General features: G+C 44.5%; 2 long non-coding RNA genes across 2 annotated transcripts in view; both read left to right on the top strand.

Moving 5' to 3' along the window:
- Positions 1–23,190, top strand: part of LOC309529737 — a 903,093-nt gene that overhangs the window by 720,459 nt on the left and 159,444 nt on the right. The gene's annotated exons all lie outside the window — the stretch shown is intronic.
- LOC309529175 lies at positions 10,070–12,659 on the top strand. Its single transcript, XR_014218110.1, has 3 exons — positions 10,070–10,565; positions 10,668–10,768; positions 12,469–12,659. It is a non-coding gene; the product is annotated as an uncharacterized lncRNA (long non-coding RNA).

Below are 23,190 nucleotides of genomic sequence, written 5' to 3'. Positions count from 1 at the left end.
GTACGGGCAGGGGTACCTTTACCTTTTCCCAGTCTGCATCTGTTTTGCAGATTGTTTTAAAGATATTTTGATAGCTTTATCTATTGTGTTTTGAAAGGAAGGGCTTGTTCTAAATTTGATAAATAAATCCAGGAAGTTTTAGTCATCTCACTGTATCTCTGAGAAGAAAGATCGGGGAGCTTTGACCTTCCAGACGTTGTTGGACTTCAACTCCCATCAGCCTTGGCCAACCAGAACATTGGTCAAAGATGATGGGAGTTGTGGTCCAACAACCTCTGGGGGGGTCATAATTTCTCCACTCCTGTCTTAGAACTTCCAGCTTCTGCAGGAAGGGATAATAAATCCAAGGGGCATTGGAAGATGATATCCCAGGATCATCCTTTCTGTTACCAAGTCTTGATGAGTCTCAGTTTGTCCTTTGTCACTGTAGTTCCTAATCGTATTTGCACAGATCATTATTTTTTTCCACCAATATCTCACTCCCCGAGTTTCCTGAGCAGTAATAACCACTGAAAAGCACTTTACTGAGATATATTTGCTTCCAGAGAGGAATGGAAAAGGTTTGTTTATGCTATCCAGTGTGTATTTTTCACATCAAGGTTTCTGCTTTATTGGCACGTCAATGCTTGGTCAACCCTTAAGACTTTCAGCTTTTAAACACAGCACTGAAAACTGCATTAGCAAATATGTGACTCACAAGCTTAATGCTCAAGATGTTGAGCTGCGCGGAATAAATACCATTGCCCTTCTTTGTAACAAAGGAGAAGAATACACATAGCAGGACTATCAGGACAATAATTTCCACTCATCATTCCTGTTAGGAATTACAGCTACTTAACCAGCCCTAAACAATTGACATGTGAGCCCTGTGATAGACCACTTTCCTCTTCTGTTCACTTTTATTATTTTAGCCATTACCATTCATCACATACAATCTTGTACAAAATGTTGAGGAAATGTCAGTCTACATATTTTAATCCACCAAAGGTTATTTATCTACATCTGTGTTTACAACACAACAGGGAACAAATTCAGCATGCGGTTGTGTTTATTTATTGCAAAATCCAGAACTCATAAAGCTTTCTTAGGATATTCCTGTCCTGCAAATTTATTTATGAAAATGGCTTTCAAATAGTAGACCCATGTTTGCAATTCTTCAATATACCTTGAAAATATTTTGCACTCTCGGGATGCTCTGGCCTTATCCTGAACAAGGGAACCTGTGGCCCTCTAGGTGTTGTTAGAGTCCAACTCCGACCAGCTAATCATAATCATAATAATTTTATTATTTATACCCCACTCATCTGGCTGGGTTTCCCCATCCACTCTGGGCGTCTTCCAGCACATAAAAACATAATAAAACGTCAAGCGTAGCCAATGGCCAGTGATGATTGGCACTCAAATCCAACTATATAGGGAGGACCATTTGACCCCCTTCCCTGGTGTATTCACTTGGGGCATTCATCAGTTCAGCAAGTACTACTAAAGCACCCACTCTTTAATGGATAGGGCAATTTTTAAGGAGCAGGGCTAAGGGTGTCAAAATTATTATTATTTATACTTTATACCCTGCCATTCTGGGCGGCTCCCAACCAAATATTAAAAACACAGTACAGCATTAAACATTAAAAACTTCCCTAAACTAATTGTTTGGAAGCCATTTTTGCTGGTATGAAGAAGGAAGAAGGAACTATTCAAAGTGATCTTTTCTCCTCATGTTTCACTGCTCTCAAGCAAAGGAACGTATGATCAGGGTTTGATAGCATGCACTGCAACTACATGGTGCTGTGCCATTCTGTGTTGTGCTTACATCTCCTAACAAGGTTAGCCTCTTGTTTTCTACAAGAGGGAGAAAGAAAAATCACCAATAATGGCATATAATAGCATGCTGCCAATTGCTCTTCATCAGTACCACGCCACTCTCTCAGCACTGAAGCAGACTCCCACAAACAAAAAACAATTCCTTCTGTCCCTGATCCCTTTCAAGTTAAGAACATAGGATTAGGTCAACGGCCCATCAAGTCAATGCCTGGCATCTTCAGGTAGGGCTGAAATCCTGGAAAACTATGCCAGTCCGTGTAGACAGCACTGAGCTAGCTGGACCCTTGAGTCTGACTCTGTATAATGTGCCTCCCTCAGTTTCCAATGAACACACAGCCAGCAATTGGCCTGTTGGCACTTCTTGCATGGAGGTCATTTGAACACCTCACCTATCATGGTGAAAAGTAGGACAATCAAGTTATCGGACGGGCACACATGAGACTTAATAGGACTACATTCCTGCTGTTGAATTGCATTACAAAAAAATTATCAGTTGTACCAGGTATGCATTATTGCACAGCTGAAATTACTCCTCTGTTTAATGTTTCATATTCATTTAATTTGGTGTGTTCTTTTATATTTAGCTGGCAACCACCCAGACTGGCTGGGGAAACCTGGTCAGATGGGCAGAGTAGAAGAAATAAGTTCTAATTTTAGAAAGTCGCCAAACTTGACAAAATGGCTATGTTGTTGTTGCTTAGTCGTTTAGTCGTGTCCGACTCTTCGTGACCCCATGGACCAGAGCACGCCAGGCACTCCTGTCTTCCACTGCCTCCCGCAGTTTGGTCAAACTCATGATGATAGCTTCGAGAACACTATCCAACCATCTCGTCCTTTTTTGTCCCCTTCTCCTTGTGCCCTCCATCTTTCCCAATATCGGGGTCTTTTCCAGGGAGTCTTCTCTTCTCATGAGGTGGCCAAAGTATTGGAGGGTATTGGTTCTGAAAATGGCTATAGGTGATGTGTTTATGAAAAGATCCTGAAATCACCCACATGGCTAATCTGAGAGAGAGAGAGAGAGAGAGAGAGAGAGAGGAGCAGCAAGCAGAGAACGTCTTGATGCCAACGTATCAGCATCAGAGGAAGCAAGATGGCACTGGAAGAGGTGAATAGTCACATAGTCAAGTGCCGGGCTGCTTGATCCTTTGCTCCAAGGCATCAACCAACTGTGTCATCATCATCATTGCTGGATTACCCCAGGCATCCCAGCTAGTAGGATGGTCAGCTCACACATCTGGAACTTTGCATCTTTTATCTTTACATCTCTAAGTAAATCCACACACCCTGTTCAAGAGCTATCTCTGTTTAGAGAGCACCTTCTTTCCTTTCCGAAATCCAATATCTGAGTTATTGGCTGTGCTATTTTGTTTTCCTTGAGGCTGCCTCTCGGCCGCTGCAACTCCACGTAATCTGAACTGATGGGCATTCCACCAACAGATGTGAAGTGAGACTTATGCGCAGCAGTGCCTAAAGATATTAAAGAGAGAAATTCATCTGCCAACATGGCATGGGGGGGGGGAGGCAAACGCTTGCCAACCTGATGCACTGCCAAGTAATATATAAGCTTTTGTGGGCTCCCCACCAGAAAAAGAAAAGTGCTATTATAGTTTGTACTAGAGACTGCCAACCCTGCCCCCTGCCAACACCCCCATCCCACCCGTCTCTTGCATTCCATTCTACATCATAGTTGCTGCAACCCCTGCAGTGTACCTAAACTAGTTGCACTCCCCTAAATTCACCTCTGTACAGTGGTACCTCAGGTTAAGAACTTAATTCGTTCTGGAAGTCCGTTCTTAACCTGAAACTGTTCTTAACCTGAAGCACCCCTTTAGGTAATGGGGCCTCCTGCTGCTGCTGCGCTGCCAGACGATTTCTGTTCTCACCCTGAAGCAAAGTTCTTAACCTGAGGTACTATTTCTGGGTTAGCAGAGTCTGTAACCTGAAGCATCTGTAACCCGAGGTACCACTGTATTAGGACCAGGCAAACAGGGACGCAGGTGGCACCTTTTTTAATAGCTGTCTCATAAATATAAATAAGATATTGTCATTCTACTACCAGCCATTCCAGTGGCTTACACCAGAGGGTACTGCACTAGCCAACTCCAACTGCTAAGATCTGCACAAGGTGACTAAACCAGACTTAAATCCCGGTCTAACTGGACTGTAGCTAGGTAAAGGGATCCCTGACCATTAGGTCCAGTCGTGACTGACTCTAGGGTTGTGGCGCTCATCTAGCTTTATTGGCCGAGGGAGCTGGCATACAGCTTCCAGGTCATGTGGCCAGCATGACCAAGCCGCTTCTGGCGAACCAGAGCAGCACACAGAAACGCCATTTACCTTCCCGCTGGAGCGGTACCTATTTATCGACTTGAAATTTGACATGCTTTCGAACTGCTAGGTTGGCAGGAGCAGGGACCAAGCAACAGGAGCTCACCCCGTCGCGGGGATTCAAACCGCCGACCTTCTGATCAGCAAGTCCTAGGCTCTGTGGTTTAACCCACAGCGTCACCCGCGTCCCTTTCGGACTGTAGCTAAGACTGCATAATATGATGATATGCAATTTATACAGGACTGTAGCTAAGAATGCATAAATAGCATATCATCGTTTGAAACGGAATGGTTGTATTGGTCTTTTCAACCCCTTGTAATCCAGAGAGAACACAAAATGGAAACCAGGTCAAGGAATCTAGTTGTTGGTTGTTGTTTTTTTAAAAAAGCTTTGCATTTCTGAGCAAGGCTGGATAGGTCTGTAAACTTGCATTCTCCTGGTCATCTCCAGTTATTTTAAATCTCTCACTTTCCTTACTGGTTCTAAGTGTTTGGCAAACGCTGCCCGGGAAGAACTACTTACTTGACTCAGCGCTTCAGTGTGTCCTAAATTTTCCCTCCATAGTTCATAACCTGCTTTCTGTTCGTACACATTCTGGCAATAGTCTGGGAGCACTGGAGCTTGAAATGAGAAATCCTGAATGATGAGTCCTCACCGCTGCTTAATCTCTAGCATGGGGAACCTACAGAAAAAGCCCATCGCAGAGATTAATCACCAGCATGGACCCGGCGCATCTCTTAGCCCAGAGATCAATGGCTATGTTCCTCTTCCACTCTTGGAGACAGTATGTTCCTGAATGCCCGTTGCTGAGGAATGCAAGCTGGGAGAGGGCTTATTGCACTCAAGTCCTGCTTTCAGGCTTCACACAGGCATCTCATTGGTAGGGGATATTGACAATGCAGTGAAACCAACAATGCATGTTTGCTAGACAAGCACACGATAGGAGCTCAGAGTCCTGTAAGTTTCCTAGAGAGGAAACTCTGAGAGACACTCCCATGGTTAGCCCTGTTAGGGGGAGGGCATATCCATACATAGAATCTCCTCACCTGGCCAGGGCTCTTCCACCTCATTCCAGCAATGTGAGAAATCATGTCCTCCATCGTGGAGAGCACGTGTTATGGTGAGATCGCCTAAACTGCCTTCCTGATGTGGGGTGGGACCGTTTGGATAGCCACAACACCCCATTGGTTTACCTTCCCACCGGAGTGGTACCTATTTATCTACTTGCGCTTTGACGTGCTTTCAAACTGCTAGGTTGGCAGGAGCAGGGACCGAGCAACGGGAGCTCACCCCGTCGCAGGGATTCAAACCGCCAACCTTCAGATCCGCAAGTCCTAAGCTCTGTGGTTTAACCCACAGCGCCACCCGCATCCCTAAAGTGTCATGTAGTTTTATTCTATTTCTATACCTCGTAACTATTTAGGGGAGATAATTTGGGGGGGGGAGAATTTTGCCTTCTGCCGTTTGTCAAACCATTCCCCCCTAATGTGTCATGTAGTTTTGTACATTAGTGCCATTTAGAGAGATCTGCATTTTTGTGCATTCTTGGGAGAACTGCATCCAAAAATTCAGAGAGGTGCAGATAACCGTGTTCACTTAATGGTTCAGTAAATACAGCTTAAGTCGGTTTGCATTAAAATACAATCCAAACTCATTTCTCCCACCACCCTTAATACCATTTTTATATATGCTCTCAGGAACCTATCGCCATGTGTGCTAAACCCAAAGACCTTTTGATGCTCAGCCTTCCTTGTGTTTATCTCATCTGACTCTTCCCTCTACCCTCAACTTTGCTGCCCTCAAACATTCTCCTATTGTTCATGTTAATTAGCTGACGTGGATCCCAGACAAGGACAAAACACACTCCAGAGATCTTAGAAGATAATGTTATCTGGCACCTTCAACAGAAATGCTGGCAATTAGAGAAAGGTTCCCTTTTCCTCCCTCCTTCCCCTTGAGCCCATTAATGTATCACGAAGCTGAATAACTCTAATCAGAACAAAACTAGTAATTAATATAGTAAGTAAGCCGCCTATTATCTGTGTGTTTAATGGGCAGGTGCTGGAGCAGATGTGGTTGACTGCATCCTCGTTGCTATGGAAACCCAAGCATCCACTGCACAGATAACACACGCATCCTGGTCTAGAAAGCATCACCCGCTTGGTAGTGGGTTTGGGGCGGGGGGAGTGGAATCCAGCACAGATCATTTGCCTTTAAGTGGAAGTGACATCTGTCAAGCTCCTTGGGTCCACAAAAAGTAGGGCTCAGCGCTTTCAGAGGTCCAGCGAATTTCAGCTGGGTGCTTTGAAGCCATCCAGGTTGCTTGCCAACTCTACATCTTGTGAGAGAAAGTTCCACTGTTGGGATCTGTGCTGGGTGAAAAGGTGTTTTCCGAAAACTTTTCTTTTAAAATAAAAGACCATACCCACACTCTCCTAACAGATATCAGGTCGTTCATTCATATAAACGATTCTCATTAATTCGTACAAAGTATCCAAATGTCCAGCATTATAATGTCCCAGGGACAGCACAAAATTGTTCTTGTTGCTTTTAATCCATCACCAATGGTAATTCCCCCGAAACAATACAGTACAAGCCATGCTGTTTGGTATAATCCTATCTGCAAAGATGCTTTTGTGCAGTAAACTATGGGCCTTGCTTCCACAGGCGGCAGTGATGACCTACAACTTACCTCAGAGTTGGGCGCTGGAGAAAACACCCATTCAGGTTTGTCATTGAATTGACTCAGCCTTGAGTGCTCACTGGAAGGACAGATCCTAAAGCTGAGGCTCCAATACTTTGGCCACCTCATAAGAAGAGAAGACTCCCTGGAAAAGACCCTGATGTTGGGAAAGATGGAGGGCACAAGGAGAAGGGGACGACAGAGGACGAGATGGTTGGACAGTGTTCTCGAAGCTACCAGCATGAGTTTGACCAAACTGTGGGAGGCAGTGGAAGACAGGAGTGCCTGTCATGCTCTGGTCCATGGGGTCACGAAGAGTCGGACACAACTAAACGACTAAACAACAACAACAGAACATTTGTGGGAGACTCCACTGAACCCTAAAAATTAATAAATGGTAAGATTTTGATTATTTGGGATGTGAAGGGAGAAATGCAAGAGGAATTCCTCAGCTAGCCTATGCAAAATGAACTGGCCAATCTAGGTGCCATTAAGCAACAATGCAGGGCTATTGGCACCAATTTGCAATGCAAGAAAACTGTCCTCCCCCCTACCTTCAGGTGTGAAAAGAGACTAGGGATTTAGAAAGTTGCCAGGGTAAACTGGGTGTGCGGTGACAGGAAAAGAAAGTTTTTAGCAGGGTGTTCTGGGAAGTAGGAGGAGGAAGAAAGACTGGGATCCATCTTGGGTAGGATGGCTGAAGGCTGGCTGCACTGCTGTGGAGGACCAGCCCCTCTTGAAATGACCACGCTGTAAGATCTGGACTCCCTCCATGCAGACAGAAGGTGTAAATAGGTGAATCAACCACATTTCTTAAAGCTGTGGCATTCTCTCCTGTGTCTCAGTTCTTCAAAGGAACGGCCACGGCCCAGTATACCTGAAGGAGCATCTCCACCTCCATCGTTCTGCCCGGACACTGAAGTCCAGTGCCGAGGGCCTTCTGGTGGTTCCCTCGCTGCGAGAAGCCAAGTTACAGGGAACCAGGCAGAGGGCCTTCTCGGTAGTGGCACCCACCCTGTGGAACGCCCTCCCACCAAATGTCAAAGAGAAAAATAACTACCAAACTTTTAGAAGACATCTGAAGGCAGCCCTGTTTAGGGAAGCTTTTAATGTTTAATACCGTATTTTTTGCTCTATAAGACTCACTTTTCCCCTCCTAAAAAGTAAGGGGAAATGTGTGTGCGTCTTATGGAGCGAATGCAGGCTGCGCAGCTATCCCAGAAGCCAGAACAACAAGAGGGATTGCTGCTTTCACTGCGCAGTGATCCCTCTTGCTGTTCTGGCTTCTGAGATTCAGAATATTTTTTTTCTTGTTTTCCTCCTCCAAAAACTAGGTGCGTCTTGTGGTCTGGTGCGTCTTATAGAGCGAAAAATACGGTAGGTTATTGTATTTTAGTGTTTTGTTGGAAGCCGCCCAGAGTGGCTGGGGAAACCCAGCCAGATGGGCGGGGTATAAATAATAAATTATTATTATATTATATTATTATATTATATTATATTATATTATATTATATTATATTATATTATATTATATTATATTATATTATATTATAGAGCCGGAGTGAGTGCCTGGAACCCCCAGGGATCTTGCAGAGAGTGGTGATGGCACACGGCTTTTGTAACAATACCCTACAGTATGCCAAGCCGCCCAATCTGAACCAGCTACTCTGGGCTCAGTCCCACTTCTGCTTTCCGCACTGCTTTCCTCTGGAGTAAACCCATTCATTGCCACTGAGATGGAGCAAACATTGGGTTTTCTCTGGGTTGACTTTTGCTTCCATTTAGCACTTTCCCCAGGGGAAAGCAGTGTGACCAAGGCTAAACCACTTGGACCCACGCTGTCTAGGTGGATGACTGTTTGCTTCCCAAGAAACCTTGTTACATCCAAGAGGCTAGCCAGCCAAATAGCAAGACTCCATTGCATCAATACCCCTGGAATGAAAGGACATATATTAAGGTGAAGCACTGCCTCGATTATCTCTACAGTAATTCTTTTGTGGGGCTCTGGCAGCGCATGTTGCCGATGCAGCTTTGCAGTGGCTGGAGGAGATGGATGGCAGCTCTTCCCAAACGATGCGTGCCCATAAACAACCAGCCCAGCTATTAAAAGGAAGCATGTTTGTTAGAGATCGCTTGTCTTCTCCCCTGCGCTCAGTGCATTTTGCTTTGTTTCATTGAAAGGGATGCTACTATCCAAACCGTGTCTGCACAAAGCAACAAAGCTCACCCAATATATCTCCCCCTCCTTCCATTCCTGCATTTTCCCTGACCCCCACCAACACACAGAGAGATCCTCAGCGAATGTGCGGACTCCAAAATACCAAGTTGAATGACAGCCTCATCATTCAAGCAGTGCATGCAGATGGTTGACATTCTGAAAGGATACAACTTGAAGCCTCTCTGTATTATCTTGGGATTTAAAAGATCTTACTCGAGGGTAGTCAGATCGCTTCAGCTAAATGCACTGCAATGCAGTGGCATGTTGATGTGGAAAAGGCTGGCATTCTTAACCTTTGAGAACAAGGAACGAAAACATGATTTCCAGCCATTTTATTCATTTATTTGCAAGAGTCATATCCTGCCCCTGCCCCTCCCTCACTAAGCAATCCCAGACCGCGTTTCATTCATAATGTATGTACAGTCTGGTTCTTAGAAGTGAAATGGGTGTGTCGCTTTCCCACGCTGCACACCAAGTTTATATCAGAAGGGGATGGTGATGTTAATTGTCATGGCGCTATTGTCCTTCTCTGACCTTGAATTTGTTATTGAAGACTGAAACGCAGTTCAGGGTATATGTGAGAGGGGACACAAGGACTCACAGGCAGGAATGGAGGAGAAATCAGATTCCATCGGATTCCAAGGTGAACTTACTTAATTTGCACTTTCTAAAAAATTGCATGTGAACCAAAACACAGCCACCCTCCGAAATTCATTTGTTAAAACTTGCTTGCTTTGTGTGGCAGCACCTACACTTTGGAACACCTGCTGTATTTTTGGTTTTTATGGAAGCCGCCCAGAGTGGCTGGGGAGGCCCAGCCAGATGGGCGGGGTATAAATAATAAATTATTATTATTATTATTATTATTATTATTATTATTATTATTAAGCACAGCTGCTGCCTCACTGAAGGATCAACTCCTTGCAAAGGGGTTGTTCAACCCACCTTAAATATTATGTTGTAAACAAAATCTGCCCTTTTCCCCTTATGGGTATCCAAGAGCCCATATAGAGTCCTTATGTGGGTTCCCTATTGGTAGGAGAAAATAACAAAGGCCAACCAGAGAATATTGAGAAGCAAAGCAGCTAGTAAGCCTGATCTTTATTTATCTTTTGCAACAGGGTGCTCCCTTCACACGCAGGAAAGGAGGAGGACCCAGAACCCAGGTGTGCCTGCCCTTATATCGACATTTTAAATTCCCTGCCCTGGAGCTCAAGACCACCCCTCCATACATCATATATACATCACAGAAGGGGTGTAACCCAAGACCACCCCCCACAAACATCATACCTACCGTACATCACAGAAAAGGTGGTCTACAACAGAAATTTGAATGTTGTTGTTTTTCCTGTCTGCCAGGTTACCTGATAATGCCTTATCTGATTGCCTTTCCTGGTAGTCTGTCACCCTTTGAGATGGTGATTTCCCAATTCCTGAGACAATGGGAAGACTCCCTGCAGTTTTCTCCTTGCAGAGAAAACATTTGGTCAGTTTGGGAGTCAAAATGGTTTCAGGTTAGTCTTCCTGTGCTGATTATGTACGTCCTTGGTTAGTACATTTATGAACATTTATTTTATATATGTATAAGACCTTAAATTTTATTATTACAATTACAGTTGGACAATTTTCACAACTGCAGAATTTGGGAGCCAGCCAGACAAAAACACCACTGGACATCCCCAAGCAAAGCCCAATGTGGAAGTCCCACCCACCTTAGGTAAGCCCTTAAACCACCTGACATTTGCTGAATATGTGATTAGAATACTCATAGAATCATAGAATCATAGAGTTGGAAGAGACCACAAGGGCCATCGAGTCGAACCCCCTGCCAAGCAGGAAACACCATCAGAGCACTCCTGACATATGGTTGTCAAGCCTCTGCTTAAAGACCTCCAAAGTAGGAGACTCCACCACACTCCTTGGCAGCAAATTCCACTGTCAAACAGCTCTTACTGTCAGGAAGTTCTTCCTAATGTTTAGGTGGAATCTTCTTTCTTGTAGTTTGGATCCATTGCTCCGTGTCCACTTCTCTGGAGCAGCAGAAAACAACCTTTCTCCCTCCTCTATGTGACATCCTTTTATATATTTGAACATGGCTATCATATCACCCCTTAACCTCCTCTTCTCCAGGCTAAACATGCCCAGCTCCCTTAGCCGTTCCTCATAAGGCATCGTTTCCAGGCCTTTGACCATTTTGGTTGCCCTCCTCTGAACACGTTCCAGTTTGTCAGTGTCCTTCTTGAACTGTGGTGCCCAGAACTGGACACAGTACTCCAGGTGAGGTCTGACCAGAGCAGAATACAGTGGCACTATTACTTCCCTTGATCTAGATGCTATACTCCGATTGATGCAGCCCAGAATTGCATTGGCTTTTTTAGCTGCCACGTCACACTGTTGGCTCATGTCAAGTTTGTGGTCAACCATGACTCCTAGATCCTTTTCACATGTACTGCTCTCAAGCCAGGTGTGCGTCTCATTTTTTTTGCCCAAGTGCAATACTTTACATTTCTCCCTGTTAAAATTCATCTTGTTTGTTTTTGCCCAGTTCTCTAATCTGTCAAGGTCGTTTTGAAGTGTGATCCTGTCCTCTGGGGTGTTAGCCACCCCTCCCAGTTTGGTGTCATCTGCAAATTTGATCAGGATGCCCTTGAGTCCATCATCCAAGTCGTTGATAAAGATGTTGAATAAGACCGGGCCCAAGACAGAACCCTGTGGCACCCCACTAGTCACTCTTCTCCAGGATGAAGAGGAACTCAGGAAATGCATGGCTCCTCCTTTCCCTTGCTTATTTCCCCCCTTGCTTTTCCCATGCAGAAAAGAAGTCCTAACCTGAAGGTTTTCCTATTTGCTATGTGTGCAGTCTGGAAAAAGTAGGGGGGAAAGGAAAGGGGATTTCCTTTTTCCTTTTGCAAACTCGAGAATGTGATGTAAAACTTAAGCAGAAGAGAAAGCTAATAAATATGGAGAAGTGAACATTTTAGCAGGCAGGGTTTAAAGCCCCATCGTAGCATAGTACTGATGTTGGGTACTCATAACAAATTTGAAACATCTTTTGAGAAAGCTCCGTCAAAGTGCAATAATAATGCTGTTTGACAATAGCAAAATGTGTCTCTCTGCGCAATTGGATCAATTACACCTTGATTATTGCTCAGATCTTTTGCTACCATATTTTGAACGTTGTGTTGGAAAATGCAAATAACCCTGTCTTAAGTGAAGGAACATTGTAAGGGGGGGGCGGGCATGGAAATCTCTGTGCACAATTTTTTATACAAGATTTTCCTGAAGCCCGGTAACTATTTCTCAACAGATGGAAATCTTTCCTCCTCCTCACACCTAAAAAAAATAGAAATAAACGAAACCTAATTTTATAAGCACAGCAAGATCATTTTCATTTCTTTGTGAAACTTTGTTTTGCAGAGATATTTCAAAGACCCCTCTTGGCCTGAGAAGACGAGTTTTGAAGAGAGCAAAGACAACTAATCAAAAAGCGAAGCAGAAGGGAGTTTTCAAGCCCATCAAAATAAAAGATTGAAGTGAGGGAAGAGACGTGATTCTGGGTGCTTTCCTTGAAAAATAAGCTTGAGAGACATTCTATGAGACGCAGTTACATCTACACAACGCCCTCACGTTTGGTTGCCATCTGGCAACCTGCAGATATCAGCTGCTATTACCTACGCAACAAGCATTGCTTGGGGATGCTAAAATTGACCTTCCAAGAAGAGAAACCTCCCATTTAGGAGATGACAGAAAGATGGAAGATTGCCCTTACATCAAGTGTCATGGTTACTGGTAATGTAGTGTGAGCCTTTGTGAAAATGACTTGCTTTTTGGGTGCCTTTTATATACATATATGGCTGTCACAGGAAAACTAGGGTTGGAGTCACATAGGGCCTATGTCTGGGTACCTTCTTCTAGTTTCCCACTGTGTTGGATGCTTGCATATGGTAGATTCACGCTACAGCAAAAGTAGGGAAGTGGTCTTGTAGCCTTATTAGACTTTACTGATTGGTAGGGTGAGTGTTGCTCCCAGAGCAGGGAGGAAGGAGTCAAATGACACTGAGGTTGGTTCAGAGAAAGAGTTTATTCTGCTCTCTGGATAGCAGAAGGCACTGCGTGATAGGTTCACAGCAAGCACAAAAGCAAGAGAAATTTTACACAGTATATATATCCTCCAGGCACCCTCTTCCCCCTTTCCCCAGGAATCCAGCCTCGTACATGATTACACGTAAGTTGACATCCATGAACGTAAACAGATGTTCCTGTACGTAAGTTGACATCCATGACCATAAACGGATGTTCCTGTTCCTGTACTCTTATCTTGGGGTTAGGAGGGTCACTCAGCTATAGGAGTTTCCCTTGACGCCATCTCTATCTCCAGCCGTGGGGGCTGACAGACCCTGTCTTGCAGAGTCTGTGCGTCAGTGTGTCAGGATATTTATTTATTTATTTATTTGTTGTTTTTTATAATTTTTTTATTGGTTTTTCACAATTTATATAAACACAAACAATACACAATACAAACATACAAAAACATAAACAAACATGTATAATTTCGAATCCTTTTTTCTTAAACCTTACCTCACCGACTTCCCCGTACCTCCCCTTTCTGCATTCCAATTCCCAAATTTATTTCAGCAAATCCTCCCCCTTACTTTTATCAAATTTTCCCTTGTTCTTTTCTTTTACTTAATCTTCCACAGCTGTAATCCCCTGTTTTCTATAACTTCAACATTTTAGCCCTCGGATATTTACAACCTTCAAGATAAGATAAGCGCCAGCTCTGCCGTCGCGTCTCCACTTCGGAACTGACAAGGCCATCCATTAAGCATCACAGACTGATAAAGGTGAGGGCTTCATTTATACAGCTGGGTTCCTGTTATACATTGGCTCAAGTGCTCGTTAATGCTTTTTAGCTAATGAACCCTTGGAGAAGGAAAAATGGGGATTTGGGGGCCTGTTTCAGACTGACTGCAGTCAGGCTTTAGATTTGGGAAACCCATTCCTTCAGTCTTGGCATTTTTTAAATGCACAGATGGGCAACCTGAAGCTCTCAAGATGAACTCCAACTTCCCTCAGCTCATCAGAGTCTTGAGGATTTTTTTTGTACCCAGGCTTTTGTATTGTTCCTGGTGCTCAGAAGGAGGGTGGAGGTGAAGAGCCTAGTTCTGCCCTGCTAAATACAAAACAAAGAAGAGAACACTTTGGAGGTGAAGTGGAAGTGGAGGAGAGATGGAGAGAGAGGTTGCTTTCGCCTACTTTGAGGTTGAAAGCATCCTTCAGGCATAATATCTGCATTCCTTGAATCCATTTCCAACCGGCTTTTTACTAGTCTACAGATTATGGAGTTTTGCAGCATGTATGTAGCTCTCTGCCCTGCCTTGCCCCACCTTAATAAACAGCCAACCCTGATGCCCAAGAGGGAAATGTTCCTGGCATGTGAGAGACAGCCAGCGTGCACACAAGCCCCTCTATGCACTCTCCCTGTACGTCAGTGACAGGAAAGGTCTAGGTTTGAGTCAGAGTCTGTAGCCAAACAGCCTAAGAGACTAGAGCGAAGCGGGTGCACGATGCCGGATGCTAAATCAACGCATCTGGAAATGCAACAGGCTGAAGCAAAATGTCTTAAATTGACAAGTCTTTTCGCCAAGCACTCCTCAACTGCTACTGTCGCCACCGGAGAAAGCTACTTTGGAATTAAAAGTGAGGGGGTGAGATTCCTCAGACAAAGCAAAGAATAAAAGGATCATAAACTACTCCTATGGAACACAAATTAGAATTACAATATCAAAATAAAGAGCATGTGAAGATTCTGATGGATCAAGCCAATGTAATCCACCCTCCTGTTCTCACAAGTGACCAACTAGAAACCTGTGGGAAATCCACTAGAAAAACCCAGGGCATTTTTTTTTTCTTGCCTGCACACTGGGCAAGGAGAATTTTTCCACCTATTCTGTCCTGGATTTTTAGCAGCGCTGTTAAATAGCTGGATTTGGTTGCATGGATAGGTTGGTCACATTGTTGACAGGGAGGTATGGGAAAGGTGAAGGGCAAACATGGAAATTTAGGCTGTAAAACTTTTAAAATGTGCCCTTCCAGTGAGTCCCAAAATTGCCTCCTTTTAAATGCTCTTTCCTAGCTTTCCCACTTCCCTAGCATAGATCACACGTTCGGTAGGTCGTGAAACAGTTTGCTTACGAAACTCTTCAAAGGTCATATTCATGTGCTTTTCCATACAGCATTCAGAAACAATGCACGGGCGGTGAAATGTTGCTTAGCTACTAAGCTTCTAAAGTATTGGTATGGCAGAGGGCTGATCTTTCAGGATTCCATTCTGGGCTGAAACAAAAGAGGTTAGTTAAAGTCATATGCTGGAATGAGAAGCTCAGAGCTTCTTACATACTGAATTCCACATGGAGAGAGAGATAACAAAAGCTTGGTGACCCATTTCCTCTCAAGGTGGGAAGTGATGCCATAGGCTAAGCCTAGGAGGACATCTTACTCTATGGTTTAGCCCCTTCATGCACTAATTAGGTTAAACATGCTAGGATTACATATATGAGGCTAGAACCCTTCAGCTGGATATGAAATGTTTGTGCAGCTCCCCTGCTCCCGAAGGAGTGGGTTGGAAAGGAAGCCCTCCCTACTCACTATTAGGTGGGGCCAAGGCTTTTTCGTGCCCCTTGAAATGGAGTTAGGCTCTTGCCCTTCTCGTTTCCCCTGTATACACGTTTTAAAACAAATGTGGCCCTAGTTCATATTGCAGATATTATTATTGTGCAGTTCAAAGTGACTGGATGCATAAGAACTGGCTCCTTTTGGAAGAAATCATTTTCCAGACTCATAAAAATATTATTCAGAGTTTTACCGGCAGAACTTTTTTTTCATAACAGAAGTAAAACATCAAAGGTACATCGAAAATATCCATACAATGCCATCACCTCAGGCCGTATGTCTCCTCTGTGAGAGGTCCAGAGGGTGGCAACACGAGAACGGGCCTTTTCTGTGGTGGCTCCCCATTTGTGACTGCTTGCCAGCAAAGGTCTGTATAGTTAAAGCTATGGTTTTTCCAGTAGTGATGTATGGAAGTGAGAGCTGGACCATAAAGAAGGGTGATCACTGAAGAATTGATGCTTTTGAATTATGGTGCTGGAGGAGACTCTTGAGAGTCCCATGGACTGCAAGATCAAACCTATCCATTCTTAAGGAAATCAGCCCTCAGTGCTCACTGGAAGGACAGATCCTGAAGCTGAGGCTCCAATATTTTGGCCACCTCATGAGAAGAGAAGACTCCCTGGAAAAGACCCTGATGTTGGAAAAGATGGAGGGCACAAGCAGAAGGGGACGACAGAGGATGAGATGGTTGGACAGTGTTCTCGAAGCTACCAGCATGAGTTTGACCAAACTGCGGGAGGTAGTGGAAGACAGGAGGGCCTGGCGTGCTCTGGTCCATGGGGTCACGAAGAGTCGGACATGACTAAATGACTAAACAACAACAACAACAATATCCCCAGGGAGGCTTGCCTTGCTCACCTTCTTTACATATTGTTGTAAATTAGGGGGGGGGAATAACCCTAAACCCCAGGAATGAATAAACGCTAGGATTTTGATTAATTGGGATATGGATTATAAAGGGATATGGATTAAACTGTGCCAGACACAGAATTCAGGAAATTCCTGGGGTGGCTTATGTATACCAGCCTGGCCATTAAGGGAACAACAGAGGGCCATTGCCAATGCAAGAGAATTTCCCTCCTGCCCTGAGGTGTGAACAGGGGTTTGAAGGGTTGCCAAGGTGATGGGGTGGGGTGTTCTTTTGAGGAAGAAGGGGGAAGAAGGCCTGGGTTCCATCTTTGAAAGAGGCAGCCTGAAGGCAGTGGCGGAGGAACCCTCTCTGGCTCCCGGAGTGGCACGACCCGTATGGACTGTGCATGTGCAGCATCCCCCATGTGCACAGTCCGTATGGAATGGCGCTCATGCGCGGCAACCAAACAGACTGTGCATGTGCGGGGACCATACAGGATGCCGCACATGCACAGTCCGTACAGGCTGCCACTCGCATGGCGACCACACAGGCTGCCACACCAGCGGCATTCCGGATGGAAAGAGCACAAGAGTGGCAGCTCATACGGACTGTGAGTGAGCAGCGCCCATACGGACTGCATGCGCCCTCAGCCACTCTACAGATGGGGGGAGGCAGGGGCCATCTTGTCACCCCTCCCAGAGTGGCACCTGGAGCTGCCCGCCCCCTCTTCCTGCACCCCTGCCCGAAGGTGTCTCCCCTGTTGCTTCTGGAAATGGGCATGCTGTAAGATCTAGACTTCCTCTATGCAGACTGAAAGTGTAAATAGGTGAGTAAATCATATTTCTTAAAGCATGACAGTTTCCACAGTGTTTTCTATTCTCCAAAGGGACACAAACCCTGTGTGTGTGGCAGGGACCCCATGGGTTCTTGGCACTGCTTGCCAGAGAGAGGGACCTGGCTTTCGTAACAATATCTTTAGGTGCCAAGCAAAAACATTCCTCTACTTCCAGAGCTTTAGCTAACTGAACTATGGCTTTTTAAACTGTGGGGGCTATTGTCTGTGTTTCTTTTTAATTTATTATGCATTTTGCCTTCTCATTTTATATCATCATGCTGTGAACCATCCCATGATCTTAAGTTGAAGGGTATACAAATTTTAACAACAACAACACGCCAAGGATTCTGATCTTAAATCAGTAGTCAAAATCACCAAGAAGAAGGGGGGGGACGGTGGATTTAAATCAATTTTGGAATCCATATATTCCCATAGAAAGATGTGAAATCGCTACTGGATGCTATAATAAATAAAACATATTGTTTGAAAGGAAAGAGAGAGCTTTCTACAGTCCAGAAGAATAATTAAAGACCTTCGGCCATGCAGGCCGAATTCTGCACTGCAGAATTATATCTCCTTAGAAAACAGAGTTCTGCTTGGCTTTCTCTGTACACATCCTAAGGTTGTAATGAAGATCGCTAGGCTGAAAGCTAATGCTGCAATTCTATATGCCTGCTTAACTGAAGGCAAGTCCCATTAAACTTCTGTGTAAACAGGAAGCCATTTGTGCTATAAGCATCGGAGACATTCTAGAATCAAAAGGAGGCATAGTAACTGGACAGAAGTGTGTTTATGACATGGAAAATAAAGTTCTGTACCATTTGGGAGGTAGAGCTTCAGTGGTAAAGGTTTGCATGCAGAAGGTCCCAGGTTATAAGAACATGAGAAGAGTCTTTTGGATCAGGCCAATGGCCCATCTCATCCAGAATCCTGTTCTCACAGTTGCCAACCACATGGGAAACCTTCCAGAAGGACTCTCTCCCCTGCTGTAACTTCCAACTTTCACCTTCATTGGATGCCTACAAGTTCAAGTGTTATGATAGAGAGGGGGAGGGTCTTTTCTCTTGCGACTTTCTACAGTCCGTGCATAGTTCCATCAATTCCTATCATGGCACATATATGATGATAATTACCGTATTTTTTGCTCTATAAGACGCACCAGACCACAAGACGCACCTAGTTTTTGGAGGAGGAAAACAAGAAAAAAATATTCTGAATCTCAGAAGCCAGAACAGCAAGAGGGATCGCTGCTTTCACTGCGCAGCGATCCCTCTTGCTGTTCAGGCTTCTGGGATAGCTGTGCAGCCTGCATTCGCTCCATAAGACGCACACACATTTCCCCATACTTTTTAGGAGGGAAAAAGTGAGTCTTATAGAGCAAAAAATACGGTATATTAATCTTCTTGTATCTTATAGTGTGGTGGTTTGTTTGATTTTTCTGTTGTTTCTTTGTTTGTATGTTTGTTTACTTGTATGTATGTCTGTTTTCTCATAAATGTATTTATTTTAAATTAATAAAGATATATTTTTTTAAAACAAAACAATTCCTATCATGTCACCCTGACTTGCCTTTTCTCTAAACTAAAATGTCTCCTTTCCCCATAGGAGAATCCAGGGACACCAACTCTAGGGGACAGAAGGTGCTTTGGCCCCCTCAATATATGTGGGCAGAGGACCGAGTCCCCACCCCAGTATTGAAGGGGTTGCCCTCCCCCGCTATGGCCTTGGCCCAGTATACCTGAAGGAGCGTCTCCATCCCCATATTCCATCACGGACACTGAGGTCCAGCTCTGAGGGCCTTCTGGTGGTTCCCTCACTGTGAGAAGTGAGGTTACAGGGAACCAGGCAGAGGGCCTTCTCGCTAGTAGCGACCTCCCATCAGATGTCAAGGAAATAAACAACTACAGTGGTACCTCAGGTTATGAATTTAATTCGTTCTGGAAGTCCGTTCTTAACCCGAAGCGTTCTTAACCCAAGGCGTGCATTCCCTACATAGGCCTCTCGTGGCCCTGGAAGCAGATTTTGTTTGTATCCTGGGGCAAAGTTCGTAACCCGGAACACCTACTTCTGGGTTGGTGGAGTTCGTAACCTGAAGCATTCGTAAGCAGGACTGTTCACAACCCAAGGTACCACTGTATCTGATTTTTAGAAGACACCTGAAGGCAGCCCAGTTTAGGGAAGTTTTAAATGTTTGGTGTTTTATTGTGTTTTTAATATTGGGAGTTTCCCAGAGTGGCTGGGGAAACTCAGCCAGATGGGTGAGGTATAAATATGTTGTTGTTGTTGTTGTTGTTGCTGTTGTTACTGCCAGGCGAAGGCTCGCTCATGAGATGGGGGCAGGACATGCAGAGAAGAAGAAGAAGTAGAAGAAGAAGAAGAAGAAGAAGAGTTTGGATTTGATATCCCGCCTTTCACTCCCTTTAAGGAGTCTCAAAGCGGCTAACATTCTCCATTCCCTTCCTCCCCCACAACAAACACTCTGTGAGGTGAGTGGGGCTGAGAGACTTCAGAGAAGTGTGACTGGCCCAAGGTCACCCAGCAGCTGCATGTGGAGGAGCGGAGACGCGAACCCGGTTACCCAGATTACGTGACTACCGCTCTTAACCACTACACCACACTGAAAATCACCCTCTGCTTTCCCCAATCCCTGCCGCTGATAGGATAGCGCTGGTGCAATGGGCAGGAGCGTGACGTGGGACGTGATGCTGGGCCCCCTCAATGTCAGCAAGTCAGCACCCTTGGGAGAGTCACGACACCCCCTTGATCATTTTGGTTGCATTTTTCCAACCCTTCTCCAACTCTACCATATCCTTTTTCAGATGCGGCAACCAGAACTGTACATGGTATTCCAAATGTGGTCACTCCATAGATCTGTGCAGCAGCATTCTTCTATTGGCAGTTTTATTTTCCTTATGATCCCTAGCATCATTTTTACCTTATTCACCGCTACTGCACACAGGGCCAACATCTTCATCAGATATCTCCTATAACTCCAAGCTCTTGTTCCTGGTCCATCACTGGCAGTTCAGACCATGGCCATTCCACATTTCTTAATTTGCAAGCAGATGAGGATAATGGTCATAGGATCATAGAGTTGGAAGGAGCCACCAGGGTGATCTAGTCCAATCCCCTGCAATGTAGGAATCTTTTTGCCCAACGTGGGGCTCAAACCTACAACCAGGACTGTATATCTGAAATGAAGATATCTAGGCCTGACACGCATTACTCTAGACTTGTTTACATTGATCTGCATTCACCATTTTACTGCCCATTGACTCAGTTTGGAGAGGTGCTTTCAGAGCTCTTCACAATCTCTTTTAGTTTCAGTGACCCTGAATAATGTGGAATCATCAGCAAACTTCTTCTTCTTCTTTGACAACCACTCGTAGCTGAGTAATATTGTCTTCCATGAACACTGTCTTAACATTGACCATAAGTGTCTGTGGAGGCCAATTCTGGATCCACATGTCCTTCCACAGTGGGGACATTGGTTTCCGGGCAGGAGTTGATCACGGTGTGGATTTGCCAAGTGTGCCTTCCTCTTAGCTCTGGGATCCCACAGCTAATTCTCCCCTGGTCTCCTCGCTGGCCGAAATAGGACTAATTTAACCAACTAGCCCTGGGGAGCATCTAATGCTTATTGGATGGATTTTCCCCCTAAATAGATTTTTGAATTCTGAATTTATTGTTATTCACATTTTATACTGTATTTTATGCTGTTTTTTGTTGCATCAATTGTTTTAATTTGTTGTTAGCCGCCCTGAGCCCGCTTTTCTGAAGGGTGGGGTATAAATAAAAAATTATTATTATTATTATTATTATTATTATTATTATTATTATTATTATTCCGTTTGTCCCTTGCATCCTGAATTCAAGTGTCTATCAGCAAACTTGGCCACCTCCCTGCTCGCTCCTAACTCTAAATCATTTATGAACAAGTAAAACAACACAAGTCCCTTGGGAGACCCCACGTTCTACATCTCTCTATTTGGAGAACTATCTATTTATTCCTATTCACTGCTTCCTGCAACGGAGCTAAGAGATAATTCTGCACATTGGCAAGAAATGGATCCTTGCTCCCAAAGAACTCACGGGGCTGATTTATAGAACCAGCTTCCATGCAACTGCCACCAGAAGGGGACCTCCGGAATCCTGTTGTTGTTTTAACATTGCCTAATTTGGCATTTTATCAGAGTCAGCAGAAATAAATAACTTTATAAAGTCTTCCTGCTACGGCGCATTGGTCAGCTAATTGCCCTGAATTTTGATCCCATTAGCCAGTACTTAGAGTAGGAATGATCTGTGGTCATCCCTCAGCCTAATTTCATGGGGGTGGCAAGGAGGAGGGAAGGTGGGAGAGAGAGAGAAACTGAGTGAAAATGAGTAGTAGGAGTATTTATGAGACCTGAAGGTTTCCCAATGACTTATAACACTTTTTTTTAAAATGGATATACTGTAAATAATGAAAAGTCTGTTTCCGGACACAGTTCCAAGTGCTAGTTATGACCTATAAAGCCCAGCAGGTCTTAGGTCCAGGCTATCTGAGAGACCATATTTCTTCATACGAAATATGGAGGTTTTCAGAGGAGGGCCTTTTCTCTGTCCTGCCACCCTCATAGGCAAACTTTGTGAAGATGTAGGAAAGGGGCTTTTTGGTGGCAGCTCGCAGTCTCTAGAACTCCCTCTTTGGAGAAGCTAGACTTGCTCCCTCCATTTTCCCCAGCCATAATTTTTTAAACTGAAACTTTTCATCATACAATACAATAAAAATGCTATAAAAAAGAAATTCACCTACATAAGGGAAAGGGAAAGGACCTCTGGACAGTTAAGTCCTACCAAAGGCTTGCGGTGCTCATCTCGCTTTCGGGCCGAGGGAGCCGGCATTTGTCCAGAAATAGCTTTCCAGCACAGACAGCTTTCCAGGTCATATGGCCAGCATGACTAAACCATTTCTGGCACAACGGAACAACGTGATGGAAACCGGAGCACATAGAAACGCCGTTTACCTTCCCACCACAACAGTACCTATTTATCTACTTGCACTGGTGTGCTTTCGAACTGCTAGGTGGCAGGAGCTGGGACAGAGCAACGGGAGCTCACCCCGTTGCGGGGATTCGAACCACCAACCTTCTGATTGGCAAGCCCAAGAGACTCAGTGGTTTAGACCACAGTGCCACCCACATCCCTATGTATCTAACACTGTCTCTTCTTCAGTGTTCATGGAGATGCAGCCATTACAGTCAAGTCACTCACACACAAAACAAAATGGAGAATGTAATAAGATGCCTCCCATGTGACCAGAGTTAACCAATCACACGACAGTTACTGGGGAACACACAGCAATGCATTTAAGCACTCCCAATTTCGGTAAATTAAATCACTGTACTTAACAGCACCTCCAGATGCACATCTAGAGATGGAGTCCATCTCATTATCAGCTTCAGAGAGAGGGACTTTTTTTGTTGATGGAGAGGGCCAGATTCCTCTCCTTGGCTGGCAAGTCTGCAGCCCAGCCCATGTATACAGTGAAGTGAATGAAATCACGTAAAATCCCAGCATCAGAGCTCACCCCTAAATGGCCTTTAGGCAGAAACAAATGTTTGCTAAATGCAGAGCAGCTTTTCCGCTGTCCATAAACAACAGCTGTAGCGTTAACTATCAGGGACACCTCAATGGATTTTAAATCATTCCTATTCTTTATCTTTCATAATGTTTTCTTATTACAGCCCATCCAATTCATCATGTAGCTAGCCTGAGACGGGACCTACAGGACACCAAAATG

This window comes from Podarcis vaucheri (assembly GCF_965113315.1).
Source record: "Podarcis vaucheri genome assembly, chromosome: 3".
NCBI classification, from domain to species: Eukaryota; Metazoa; Chordata; class Lepidosauria; order Squamata; family Lacertidae; genus Podarcis; species Podarcis vaucheri.
The sequence above is the reverse complement of the archived record's forward strand: the minus strand, read 5'-3'. Positions and strand labels throughout refer to the sequence as shown.